This window comes from Aythya ferina, assembly GCF_964211825.1.
Source record: "Aythya ferina genome assembly, chromosome: 1".
Lineage (NCBI taxonomy): Eukaryota > Metazoa > Chordata > Aves > Anseriformes > Anatidae > Aythya > Aythya ferina.
This window is the reverse complement of record NC_140296.1, coordinates 173832776-173847501: the sequence shown is the minus strand read 5'-3', so window position 1 is coordinate 173847501 and position 14726 is coordinate 173832776. Positions and strand designations below refer to the sequence as shown.

Sequence of the window (14726 nt, the reverse complement as noted above, 5' to 3'; positions counted from 1 at the left end):
GGTCTCCTCTCTGTAAGGCTTTTTTCTTTTTTCATGAGGCTCCTGACCAACCCTGTCTGTCCCATCTATCCTTTTACAGGCACTGCACAATACGTCCTCATTAGAAATAGGCTGCAAGTTCTTCTGACGCTAGCACAGACCCCAGTAAAGTGCTGTCATTTTCTGGATTGTTTCATACCATCTGTATGTTCTTTAATTGACACAAATATGTGTGCCTTTGTAGTACAATTTTCAGAGGGAGAGGCTGAAGGTAAAACTGCCATTTGCTCTATTCTTTATTTTATGAACAGACAAAGTTAAAGTTAAAGTTTAAAGTTTAAAGTTTAAAATTTAAAGTTTAAAGTTTAAAGTTTAAAGTTAAAGAAATGTGCCTGCAGCATGCAGTTTTTGTGCTTCACTTAGTATTAGTTTCCAAAAGGACAAGAAGATTGCCAAGGAGGAACAGAGCTATGTAAACTTTGGCTTTTGCAGTGCTCCCAAGGAAGACACGGGAAGAAGACAAACGAGGATGGTAATGGATTACTTACAGCAACTTACACTGCCACTTTTCAAGAGTGGCCCAAACCGAGCTCCCGACTGAGCACAGCTGCTCCTTCTTGGATGATCTCCTAAACTCAGGAGTGTCTATTCAAAACCACCCCAGCTATCACGAGCCCAGCTCAACACATCCACATCCATGTGGCACTGTGCAGCCAGACAGCTTTCAGTCTGAAAGCTGTGCCCATGTCAGTTGGCCATTCTTGCCAGCAGATGATGAGCTGGGATGCAAAGCCAGCACTATGCAGTTCTGGTGTTTGCCTGGACTCTGCTAACACAAGACTCGCTGCCCTGCGCTGCTGCACCTCAGTCAAACAGGGGTGCTGGGAGCTAATCCCAGCTAAGAAAGACTGTGATGGTTCATGATCTGGCAGACAAGCTCAACAGAAAGCTTAGATGAAGGGCACAGTGTTCCCAGGACCTATAAACCCTAGCTTCACACTGATGTGCATGTCATCTGAGCAGAGGGAGGTATTGAAAAGACAAAATAAACACTTATCCTGAGGCTTTTAAAACTGAATGCATAAAAGATGCTCTAGATGCTCTAAACTTTACACCTTTAATTTTCATCTATGTTCCCTGATAAATTAATCTCTATGTTAAATATCAAAAGATAATTGTGGTGGAAAAGATGCTGTGCTTGGAGACATTATAGAATCACAGAATCACAGAATTTTCTAGGTTGGAAGAGACCTCAAGGTCATCGAGTCCAACCTCCAACCTAACGCTAACAGCCCTCCACTAAACCATATCCCTAAGCTCTACATCTAAGCGTCTTTTGAAGACTTCCAGGGATGGTGACTCCACCACTTCCCTGGGCAGCCTGTTCCAGTGCCTCACAACCCTTTCAGTGAAGAAGTTCTTCCTAACATCTAACCTAAAACTCCCCTGGCTCAACTTAAGCCCATTCCCCCTCGTCCTGTCACCAGGCACGTGGGAGAACAGGCCAACCCCCACCTCGCTACAGCCTCCCTTGAGGTACCTGTAGAGATCTGTCAAGTTTATCAAATTTGCCAGGACAGTTTTAAACATTACCAGTGAACATTTTGAGAGGAAGAAAACCTTAGGTATTGGAGGGCTCACTAACCTACCAGAACAAAAAATGATGTCTTTTTTATTTTTTTTGGAACTGACTTTGAATTAAACCCAAATCCAGCTAAAATTTAGGTGCAGCCCCTTTCAGTGATGCAATGGAATTTATGAACCACAATCAAACAGTGATGATTCGTCTCCTGCCAACTCCAGATCACATGCAGATGCCTTCCTGCAATCTGTTCCACCTGAACACAATTATTGGTCTCAATACAGGGACAGGAAAGAGAAGTCTGCTTTGCTGTTGTGTATGGGGTATCTTGTAAGGTGATGGAAAACACAGTGGTCCTGAGCCACACGGCTGAGGCTTTGGTGGCTTCAGGTCTCTGGAGTAAGGTGCAACCCTGGGAGGAAACCGTGTCAACCCAGCTCCAGTCAGGTGTGATAACAAGCTATGTAATGGAACAGGCAAAAATAATTTCACCAAGAGCTATGTGTGCACTTTAAGAGGTGGGTCAAGTGATGGTGGGCAAGAAGAGAAAGAAACTGGAGGCTATTGTTCCTAGTGCAGCTCAGAACTATTCTCCTCTCTCTAGCATGTGATGCAGGCCGTAGATGCACACAGAGCATATGTTGTAACTAGGAGAGGGCTGTATTCTTGGCTTAGTAAATTCAGATCTGATTTTCCTTTTAATGCAAACTGCAGTCTATGCCAGAGAGATTAATCAAAAAGATGAAGTAGTTTTAGAATCCATTCAGGAAATGCTACCTTAATCATTGATTTTCTTTTACATTACAAAAAGAAATTATCTGAGAGGTCTCACATCAGGCACTCAGCATTCTTTATATTTGTTGCTAACAGTCTAATAAAAAGTCTAATTGCTGCTGTCCCCCATCTCTCTGTGCCTGGCTGATACACATTATATTTTATATTTAAGTCAATATTTTTAGTTTTATTTGTATTTTGAAATCAAATATTCAGTGTTGACCTGTTCTGTTGGGCAAAAAAGACTGCTTCAAATGACTATTAAAATATTAATACACATTCAAGATTTTGTTATAACTGTGACTTTAGTCTGCAGTTTTGATTCTAATTAAAAACAGTAAATCTGTCAGAAAAATCTAATTCTATACCTTCAGGATCATTGTAAAACAGGAACATGTCATACCTCAATGTTGTTTTCCAGCAATACATCTTTAAAATAGGAAGGAGAGTTGTTTTTAATGACAACATCCCGATAAAGAATTTATGTTAGTGTCTTGCTCCTAAGAGTTCTTCAGTGGTAGCTTCTCACGTTAAATCACCAAAGGGTTTTATATGAAATCAAGTTTTCAATTCAGGCAGTCCATCTGTATTGTAATGAAATGAGGCAAAGTGGAAAAAAAAAAAGTCTACAGCAGCCATATCCAGTGAGGTTCAATGTATTTTCAACAGAACTTGATGCCAAACCATCAGTTTAAACAACCTCTCTTGCAATGTCTGTTAGATGCAGAGGGCTAAGAGGGAGTAAATATGATAGTTATTTCTCCTGCTGCCTTGTTTTGTATTCATAGTAATTGTTGCTATGCATATATTAATTTCTTTGTCTACCAATTTTCTGTGACTGGGGCCAGAAGGATAGCCAGAAGGATACCTAGCCAGAAGGATAGGTACGGAGCAATATCTTCCAGAAACTTGACATGATGCTTATAGCTTGTAGCTGAAAGATACAAATATTGTGAAATGGGCTGGGAAAATCTCTCCAGTAAAACTGAGCACGTGTTTTAAGATATCCTTATATATCTGGTAACGTGGGGATAACAGTCAGTCACCTTAATACAGACCCAAAGCTTTTCCTAATAACTATTTGTAGGAACAACATCTACAACTGTGAGATTTTTATGGGCAGGAGACTAGCACTTGAAGGCTGGGAACAGAAATTATCTCTGAATATGTAGGGCTGGTATTAAACTCATGAGGTACAGGTGTGGACCCTTCTGCCATCAAGCATGGAGATAGACACTGGGGCTGTCTGCCTCCCAGAAACTGCTTCTCCTGGGGAAAATTTTGAACATTACTTTAAGGATTCAGGTTTTATGTTGCCTCCTTTCTCTCCTGGGTCCTTTGAATCATAAAATCATAGAAAAAAAAAATGAGGTTGTAAGGGAGCTCTGAAGGTCTCAAAGTAGGGCCAGCTTTGAAGTTAGATCAAGTTGCTCAGGGCCTCCTCTGGTTCGCTTTTGAATATCTCTTAGGATGGAGCTTTTACAGCCTCTCTGGGCAACTAGCTCTGGTGTGTAACTGTCTTCACTGTGAATATTTTTTTTCAATATATGCAATTATTTATTTTTTTATTTATTTTTTGTTGTTGTTGTTACAACTTGTGTCTATTGTCTCTTACCCTATTAGGCAAGGACGCTTTTTATATGTACCCATGTGAAGAGTATGGCTCTACCTTTTTCTTTGAGGCAGCTGAAGGCAGCGATTAGTGCCCCCCATGATACCTCTCCTCCGTGCTGAACCAGCCCAGGTCATTCAGCCTCTCCTCACGGGGCAAGTGCTCCAGCCTAAACAGCTTGGGGGCCTCTAGGGAACTTGTTCCTGTTTGTTAATGCCTTCCATGTGCTTCGCAGCCCCAAACTGAATCCAGTAGGACAGGCGGAACCCTACAGCTAGTAAACAGAGAGGAAAAGTCATTCCCTTGACCTACTGGCTGCACTTTCTGCCCTTTTGAGGCTGACCTTCTTCACCATGAGGACATGCTGTCCACTCTTGTCCACCAAGACAACTCAGAGGTCTTTTTCTGCAAAGGTGCTTTCTAGCCAACTGGTGCATAGTCTGTGCTGTTGCATAGGGTTATCTCATTCCAGAGGCAGGACTCTAGATAGGTTGCTGTTAAAGTTCAAGAGGTTCCTGCCAGTCCATTCTTCCAGCTTGTTGAAATCTCTTTGAATAGCAGCTCTGCCCTTAAGCATGTCAACTGCTATTCTCATTTCATGTAGTCCACTGTCTTTTTGATGGTAGATTCTGCCACATTGTCCAGGCAAAGACATTAAACAGTATTAGCCCCAGTATTAACTAGTCATGGCCAACTATCAGGCAGACTTCAAATGATTGACCATTACCCTTGAAATCTGAAGGTCTATGCAGTTAGTCACGTGTCTTATAGCTTACTCTTCTAGTGTACACCTTCTAGGTTTGGCTACAATGAATTTTGCATCTGTTCACATAAAGAAGCCCAGCTTCAAGAGGAGGAATGGAAATTTCCCCCTTCCTCCTTTATTTGTCCTGTTCTTTTTTCTTTTCTGCAAATCTCTCATTGTGGGTGTGTTATAGCCTCCTTTGCTTACATAAAAGGTGAGTGGCAACATAGATTTTTGTTATGATTTTTGAATGAAAAAGACTAATTCTAGGCTGTCGTTGCAAATTCAGGGAAGTCTAAGTATGTTTGGTGTAGTAAAGACATCTGCTTGCTGTGCTATATTTGAGCTGGCATTGAGGCTCCCCCACGCATTGAACATGGCATTGATGCTGAGGTTTTTTCTCTCTCTGATAATTTATGTCTGTGCATGGATTCCTACTGCCTAAAAACAGATTGGACATCACATATTCCTGTTGCCAGCACACTGTCTGTTTTCCATCACAGCTCTTCCTTCTCTGCTGTCAGAGATAGATGGGGGAATCTACACTTGATTGACCATCCAGACTGGAGAACTGTCTGGAACTACTGTATGTTCCTTTTGCCCGTGAATCTGACCTGAGTTTCCTTTCCACAGGAAGAATAAGAATTGAGATGGGAAGAGAAGAGGGTGTGATACAAGCACAAGCCAGGAAGGCAGCATGTACACCAAGACAGACTGCTACAGGTACACTTAATATTGGGCAAAGCGAAGTTCTGCAGATAACACTGCAGATTTTTTTTTCCATTTGCAGTCTTGGTATTAGTACAGGACTTCACATATACCTGGCCTATGTGCTGGAGACTGCAGCTGTAGCAATCTATCCAGTATTTATGCAGTTAACTATGAAGTAGTCATGAAACTTGCTCTCAGCAAGTGGTGAGAGATCAAGTTTTGAATCTTTGTATTCTGTTGCTTTCTTCCACAGCTTTTCATAGTAAACAAACACCTATGCCAGCAAGTGCTTGAGGTGACTAGTATTTCCATCTTCTTGTAAGTGTTCATTGTAGTGCACCATTTCCCCATGCAGACAGTGTTTTCTGTGCTGTTTATTAGTTGAGTATGCACTGGTGTGTGTCATGTCTGGGAAGCATGAAGAGAAAAACTAAAATGATAAATAAAAAGCATAGAATGAGGCACATGGTAAGTGGCATGCCCTTGAAGAAAGCACCACCCAGCATTTTGCTTGGCTGAACTTCTTGTCTCTGCCTGGGATTTGCAATCAGTTCCCTGCTAAAACTCAGGGCCTTTAAAAACCCATTATAGGTATTGTTTCTCTTTCTAAAAAGAAGGCTATTAGAGTAAGACATTTCCTTTAGATGTGGTAAATAAGACAACAGTCAGGGCAAACATACTTGGGATAGTATAAATCTGAATACAAGTTTTCCACCTGTCAAAGTTTACTCCTGCTGTACCCAACAGACTATAGAGTAATCTTCAGGTGGCATGAGAAGGGTGGCTCTAACAGTATGCTTTGTTGAAGGTGTTGCCCTTTGCATGCAAAAATATGAGTGAAATAAATTCCTATTATCCTACTGCAGAGAGGAAATTTGGGGCATCTCAGTTCCTATCTTAATATAAAAAAATAATTTTATTTAAAAAAAAAAAAAAAAAGACCTTTAATTAGATTATACACAGAGGATTTTTCAGAGGGATTTAGGAGCCTCAGTCCTAGGATGTTCTAAGGCACTGGCTTGAGCTATAGGGATGGAGAAAGGAACTTGAGTCAGGACTTCCCATTTGGATTCTTGTCCATTGGGATCTTAGATCACAATCTAAGCACTAGGTTTTTCCCTTGAGGTATGGTTAGACTAAACAATCAGGCCCTATTCAAAGGGGGAGACAAATATCCCCAACTGGTTTCAGTTCAGTTGGGTTGCACAGATCTACACTGTCCAGGTTTTGGTAGCTGTGTACATACTCACTGCAAGGAACTAAAACCCTCTTTGGGCTTTTAGACTTCCAAAAAACCTCTCTCCCCATAATTGCTATGTGTGGAGGAGCCAACATGTCTTATGACTGTTTATGCTTCCTCTACCACTGAGAATACACATACCACAACCTTCACATCACCTACACACTGCTGAATGTACTGAATGTATAAAAAAAAAAATGTCAATAATTAAACTGCAAAATTATTAAATTATTTGAGACTCCAGCAGGAATATTAGAATTTTTATACCTTAGAATATCAAGTCCTCTTAAATAAGAACATACAACAGCAATAGCTGTTGAGTACATCATGTCTCACGAGTGCAAGTTGTTCAAGTCAAGAAAGCCAAGGGTAGAACAGTTTGAAAAGTAAAGATACAGGTTTTGTTTTTAACTAAGTTTACTTTCAAAGCCTGGGCTTTTGTGCACAGTTCACTGTGCTGAGCCTAATTTACTTATATTATTTTTGTTGCTATTTTTGTGGTGCTAGTTTTTTATTCCTGTGGTCATTTTTTCCCCTATTTGTTATAAAAGTGTTTGTATATTTCTTATTCTTAAAGATAAGTTAGAAAGAAAACAAAACAAACAAACAAAACCCTACAGGCTACAAATGTAATCATGAGGCTGGCAGTCAGGTTCTCCTGACTAGAAATTCCTCAGTGCGTGTTTTCTTTTCTATACCAGTTTTAATGCTGGCTTTTGCAGCTCAGCCTAGAAATCAAGCAGAAAGTCACCATGTACTTTTTGGTGTGAACACACATTCTATTAACCTCATCTTTTAACTATCAACCTTTTTTCTTTGGCATGAAGACCCCTTTGGTGGAAGCTATTCTAAAAAACAATTTATTGCTTTTCTTTTTGTCCATTTATATTCACAAATAAAAGAACATTTTGAGGAATAGCAGTACTGCTTTTGCTTCATGTCCTGAACAAGAAGACTGTTGCGTGAAGTCCAAAGAAGCATGGAAGAATCATGAAAGATTCATACTTGTCATGTTTTCACAAGGTGGATTTAACTGAGGAAAAGCCATTCTGAAACCACAGAAGGGAAACGTGTGTTGCATATGCTATTGGATACACTCAGATGGTGAGAGGAATGTGTGACATGCTGCTCTGTGCTTCAAAGCAGTGTTTTTCATTCATTCTTTGTGTTTAGCAAACTTGCCTTTCCACAGGAAGAATTACTGTGATTTCAACAAGTGTGGAGGTGGACCGAGTCAGACACCAGTCTGGCAGCCAGAGAGGATGGTGGGCTCCTGGTGCTCCCTTGTACCCCACCAGTATCCCCTTCCCTCTTTGCTGCAGCTTGCCACAGCTGCTGCTCGCCAGGCACAAGGCTCTACCTGAGAAGTAACGCTGCTGGGTTTCCTCCAGGCCCTCTTCTTTGGCCAAGGTGGAATAGGGAAATTTATGAAAGGCATTTTTCAGCCCCCGTGCAGCTTCCTTCTTGCAGCTTTCTCTCAACCTGTGCCTATTTGACATAACATTCATTCTTGCGGCATGTCTGATTTAGCCTCTGGGCTAAGTGGAGTGCGTAATAGTTCAAGCCAGTTGAAGATTGTTCCTTCATGCAATAAAACTGTGTTTGCTTCATTTGCCATTAATGATAAGCAAGAAGTTCTGTAAATCAAACAGCCTTTCTTTTACTCCCAGTTACAGAATTATTCATAACAACGATTTCATCTGGCGTTCTATTAAAAGATTTTAATTTCTCCAGATGGAAGTCGATTTCTATTCTCTCTTTCCCATTACTTATATTTATGTTAATATTGTAAGGGCAGTTTGACATGGGGTCTTTCATTTAAAATGTGTAAAAAATAAGGAAACTGTGAACGAAATGATTTCTTACCAGTGCCATTTTCTAGCTATTATGTTGCAGAATGTGAAAACTCTGAAGAGCATGATGTAATTTTGTTTTTGACTCTGCTTATAAAAGAAGGGATGGAAATACAGAGCCATCTTATTTGCTGTCATTGTGGAGGCGGTGAGCCAACCCATTTCTCCTGTTGTGCCTTTTCCTAGAAAAGGACTAATCTTTCCTCTCCATTTAAATGCTCCTTCATCTGAAGGCACTCACACACACCTCCAATTACACTAACTCCACATGTTCCTGCTGTGCTGGCTGTTCCTTGCAACGTTTTCATTTCGCTCTGCCCTCAGACATTACTCTCTTTTCTTGGAAGTGGTGTATTTTCAGGCAAGACCCAAAGTCTGCAGAGCCTCAGTGGTTTCACCTATGCAGCTCACAGCAAGAGACTCACCCCACGCTGCTGCTGCAGCCAAGCACTGATGCTCTCACTGCTTGCAGGCTTTCTTTTAACCCCCAGCACTGGCGATTCTTAAAAAAGGCTATTAAACAGAGCTCCTCTTCTCCCCATCTGACTGACACCAGATGTGCTGGGTTTGGCTCAGCTGGCAGCAGTTCTTCTCATGTCTTTTGAGGTGCTTTCACAAAGCCCATGGCTTGTTCATTAGGAAAGCATTACAGCTCATAGGCACACTTAATTAGTACTTATGAATAAAAGAAAAGTAAGAAGGAAAATTAGGGGAGTATCACAGAATCATAGAATCACAGAATTTTCTAGGTTGGAAGAGACCTCAAGGTCATCGAGTCCAACCTCCAACCTAACGCTAACAGCCCTCCACTAAACCATATCCCTAAGCTCTACATCTAAGCGTCTTTTGAAGACTTCCAGGGATGGTGACTCCACCACTTCCCTGGGCAGCCTGTTCCAATGCCTCACAACCCTTTCTGTAAAGAAGTTCTTCCTAACATCTAACCTAAAACTCCCCTGGCTCAACTTAAGCCCATTCCCCCTCGTCCTGTCACCAGGCACGTGGGAGAACAGGCCAACCCCCACCTCTCTACAGCCTCCTTTAAGGTACCTGTAGAGAGCAATAAGGTCACCCCTGAGCCTCCTCTTCTCCAGGCTGAACAAGCCCAGCTCCCTCAGCCGCTCCTCGTAGGACTTGTTCTCCAGGCCCCTCACCAGCTTCGTCGCCCTTCTCTGCACCCGCTCAAGCACCTCGATGTCCTTCTTATAGCGAGGGGCCCAAAACTGAACACAGTACTCGAGGTGCGGCCTCACCAGAGCTGAGTACAGGGGGACGATCACCTCCCTAGCCCTGCTGGTCACGCTGTTCCTAATACAAGCCAGGATGCCGTTGGCCTTCTTGGCCACCTGAGCACACTGCTGGCTCATATTCAGCCGACTGTCTACCATCACTCCCAGGTCCTTCTCTGCCTGGCAGCTTTCCAACCATTCCTCTCCCAGCCTGTAGCTCTGCTTGGGGTTATTGCGCCCCAGGTGCAGGACCCGGCACTTGGCCTTGTTAAACTTCATGCAGTTGACCTCAGCCCATCGGTGCAGCCTATCCAGATCCTCCTGCAGAGCTTTCCTACCCTCAAGCAGATCGACACACGCACCTAACTTGGTGTCATCTGCGAACTTACTGAGGGTGCACTCGATGCCCTCGTCCAGATCATCGATGAAGATATTAAAGAGGACCGGCCCCAGCACCGAGCCCTGGGGGACGCCACTAGTGACTGGCCTCCAACTGGACTTGGCTCCATTCACCACGACTCTTTGGGCCCGGCTATCCAGCCAGTTTCTAACCCAACGAAGCGTGCGCCAGTCCAAGCCAAGAGCAGCCAGTTTCTTGAGGAGAATGCTGTGGGAGACGGTGTCAAAAGCCTTGCTGAAGTCAAGGTAGACCACATCCACAGCCTTTCCCTCATCCACCCAGCGCGTCACTCTGTCATAGAACAACAAAAATGAACCGGAAGAAAAGTAATGTAAATCCATAAGAGCAACTCACCCCAAATATTAATAAACTGTATATTGATGCTGTAGGTTTTATAATGATTTTTCATTTCCACTTTCTCCAACATAAATCAAATGTTGCGTGGCATGTAGTCCAGCCAAACCAGCACACACACACATGCATTTCAGTCATACAGGCACCTCTGTGGTGCCAAACAGCCAGGAAACAGAAGACTACTTCAACAAGGAGAACAGAGTAACCATGAGCATGGTTGTCATCAATGCCATCATGAATTTTTTAACAACCAGCTGAACCAGAGCTACCAGGCTTACTTTACTTGCCTTGCTATGGCTGCAACTCATTGTTAAGATTTTTTATTTATTTATTTTTTCACAAGTGCATTATAAAAAGCTTAAAAGCATGAACTGTGCTTCTGTGCAGAAGTGGCATTTTACTCTCTCAACAGCTAACTACAGGCACCAAAATTCTTCCTGGAAAGAAAAGCTATAGTCTCAAAAAATCCATGGACTGAGGGAGAATAAATATATTGAGAGCCTTGCTGTTAGAAGTAATTTGGTGTAGCATGTAACTAAAGATTATACCCTGTTTAGAAAAGATTATACCTGGTATAGAAAATACACATATAGACTGAACAAAGGTTAAGTATCACTTTGGGCATAATTAATGTTCCAAGGCTTTTGGTTGCTTGACTGTGTGATTCTACTCTAACTCTTTTAAGATGGACAGCTGTTTCTGTGATTGTATTCAAACGTGGTCCAGTAGGCTTAGCACAGCTGGTGAATCCTATTTATCCACTAGGCAATACACACATTTTACATTTTCTAAGAGAATGAATCAGTGAGCAGAAGAAATATTTACATCAGCTATCATGGCGTCTCAACTCTTCCAGGATAAATAAGCCCAGAAAAAGTAAGGAGTTGCAGCAAACTTTGTTATTTCTGTTGGAGCAGAAGGTCGTGACTCAAACTTTTTTATTTCCTTTGACTCCAAATAGTGCCAGCGAGTCATTTCAGGGGAGAGAGGCTGCCCGTGAGCCAAGGGCTGGCCACCACTGTCTCTTTCTGTCTGTCTGTTTATGCTGGGTTTTCACACCCTCTCTGTGTGCTGTGGTCTTATGCTACTCTTATTTTTAATAGCAACAGCAATGTCCCAAAACACATTAGCCTGGAAGACCTATTTCCAGTTCGTGCCCTAGCTGTCAGCAGTGATCATTTTCCCCCGGAAATTGGATTTTATGGCAATTCTGTGTAGCTCCAAAACTTCCTGTCAAAACATGGCTCATCAGCAGGCTGTCGGGTAAGGAGGGGAACTGAGCTTCTCATTTTTAGCATTAGGCTGAAGAGAGAAAAACAACCATGACAGGTCAGATGATCCAGGTCTGGGTAATAGGAAACAAACATTGGGTTGGGACTGAAATAATTGAAGAGCGAAAGGATTTCTTTGCCAGCAGAAATAATTCAGTGAAGATAAAGGCCTTGTGCTCTCTTTTCCTTCCAGCATATCTTTGCCTCCAAGCTGGGTCAGACTCAAAGCTTGTCAAATAAATTAAACAAATCAAATACAGTTCATAGCTTTCCCTTCACAAAATTCACTTTATGAATAGTCTGTGGATATTCTTGAATTATTATGCCAGCTCTGTAATTATAAAGGGAAAAAGGATATTTCATGCAAATTTCATCAAACACAATCTTCAATGAGTAGCACTCAGCACATGAGCCCTAGAGTTGCTGTAAGCTCTTTTTCCCTCCTAATTTGCAGTTTTCACTTAGGTTTTTCAAGTACCTCCTGCCATCTCAAAAGGTGCAGTGCACTTCTGTATCATGGAGCTTGCCCTGACTCCCCTGCAAACCTAGAGTTGCCTTCCCCCCAAAAACAGTTTTACTTTCTCTTGCAAATGCAAATCTCTTTGCATAGGACAATTCTCAACATGGGTTGATTCATTATAATCATCGAAAATAACGATGGAGAAGCTTGGCCACATCCCCCACTTTGTTGTCTTGTTTCCTTTTCCCTTCTTTTCCTGAGCACTCATTAGTCCAAGCATCCCTGTGGTCAGCAGTAAAGTTGGACCTAGCACTACTCCAGTAGACTGCATCATGCTGATGTTTTCTTTTTTCATGAGATTCAGAGGCATTTGGGCATCTAGTTGCCACTTGTGTCTTTGGCAAACTCCCAGAAGATGCTCATCAGTTTGGAATAGCCATCTTGTTAACTTTTGAAATTTGTCAGTGTGCAGTACTATACCTGAGGGCATTCTGTACACAGGGAGGTGGAAGACATTGAGGCACCTGAAAACACTGCTTTAGTCTATTGTTCAGATTTAATTTGCTCCATTCAAAATGTCCTTCAGGTCTTGTTCTGACAGACACATGGGCTATACCTAGGCAAGAATTGGTAATGAGAGCAAGCACAGGCAGGCTGAAGGATGGCAAGTGTCAGCTGAGAAGGAATCAGCAGGGGAAAAAGAAATGAGGATTAAAACAAGTTCTATTTCATGCATTAGGCAACTGGAAATGATAAACATTTTTTCTCAAGTTCTAGGATTTGACTGTCTTGGGATGAAGAGCCCTACATTGCTATCCTCAGTAGCTGACTAGAAACAAACACAACCCCTAGTCTGAACACAACAGACTTTAACTATGATCCCTACAACACCATTTTGCATCAGCATTATGAGAATGAAACCTTATTAAATGCCTTGAGACTGGATCTCCAGCTGTATGGTACTGTGGTTTCCTGTTTCTAATAGCGCAAACCCTATAGGAAGGTTTTGTTCAGCCTGGAGAAGAGGAGGCTCAGGGGCGACCTTATCGCTCTTTTTAGGTACCTCAAGGGAGGCTGTAGCGAGGTGGGGGTTGGCCTGTTCTCCCACGTGCCTGGTGACAGGACGAGGGGGAATGGGTTTAAGTTGAGCCAGGGGAGTTTTAGGCTAGATGTTAGGAAGAACTTCTTCACTGAAAGGGTTGTGAGGCACTGGAACAGGCTGCCCAGGGAAGTGGTGGAGTCACCATCCTTGGAAGTCTTCAAAAGACGTTTAGATGTAGAGCTTAGGGATATGGTTTAGTGGAGGGCTGTTAGCGTTAGGTTGGAGGTTGGACTCGATGACCTTGAGGTCTCTTCCAACCTAGAAAAATTCTGTGATTCTGTGATACTCTGGGTGTTTTACATGCAGCATGTGGGTATCCTGATAAAGCCAAATTTCTTCTTCACTTCTGCACCAGCAAACTTGTTCTGACTAAAGCTGATAATGGGAACACAGACTGCAGGAATCTGTCTTTAGTACAGCTTGCTTCATAAAAACCTCGTATGTAACAGACAAAAGCGCAAAAGGACAAAGACAAGGACAAAATGTAATTCTTAGAGAGGAAAGCAAGCTGAAGTTAGTAAGGCAGACTGAGGGCTCAAAGTGTGCTAGTGGGGTTCTTTTGGTTTCTACCTTCTCCAGATTTCATGTTAAAAATGCTCATGAAAGTTTAGATTTTATTGAAATAGATGTGTTGAATACTGAAATTGAGACTGAAATATCAAAAGCGTTTAAAAAATGCTGATTTTGAGTCTTGTGAAATGGAAATTCATGTCTCCTATTCCTGCATTACACGGGAAGGAGCTGACACTCAGCAAGATGTGTACAACACATCTCTCCTGCACCCCACGTGACATGCTGTGCCAGCTGGCAGCCCTGCCTCCATGGCAGCTCAGAGATGTACCACCTCTCCTCCCTCCTAGCTGAGCTGCTGAGTCCTTCCCAGACCACTTCAGGGAAGAGGCATCAGCTTCACCTGGCTGTAAATGCCAGAAAAACAACATGAAAGCAGGTTCTGTATTTCAAAGCATGCGATACAGTTTGTTTGAGCACAGCACGCAAACAGTTGATCAGGCTGCAAAGCATTTGTTTAATCCAGAAATTGGATTTGAAGACAGAAATAAAACAGTTTTGCCTCTCAGCTCCTCAAAAAGGCTCCAGCCAAGGAAGTCCCCTCTTGCTGTCATTTGTACCCATTTTCAGGCAGTATCCAGTCACTTGCAGCAGTATATCAAATGCAGCTGAGGTGGGACATGGGATGCCTCAGAGGACGGAGCCAATTTAACAGCTTCAAAACAGCATAAGGGGTCAATCTACTTTGAGCTGCTGCTTTTAACTTCAGAATTCAAACAAATTCATTGTGGCCTACCATCATCACTGCTGAAAAAAATAATTCAGGTTTCAAAAGCTACCTGAATCCCAGTGCTGCAGATACATAAGATCATTTGATACAGCCTGGATCCAAGTCAGGAGGAAA

At 42.4% G+C, this 14726-nt stretch overlaps 1 long non-coding RNA gene across 2 annotated transcripts; it reads left to right on the top strand.

Annotated features, from left to right (window-relative positions):
• The first annotated feature begins 1895 nt into the window (after positions 1-1895).
• LOC311430285 lies at positions 1896-8532 on the top strand. Of its 2 annotated transcripts, none has more exons than XR_014688663.1 (3): positions 1896-2008; positions 5326-5415; positions 7546-8532. It is a non-coding gene; the product is annotated as an uncharacterized lncRNA (long non-coding RNA). The 2 variants fall into 2 exon arrangements; XR_014688664.1 differs by having other exon boundaries at positions 1914-2079.
• Positions 8533-14726: the final 6194 nt, after the last annotated feature.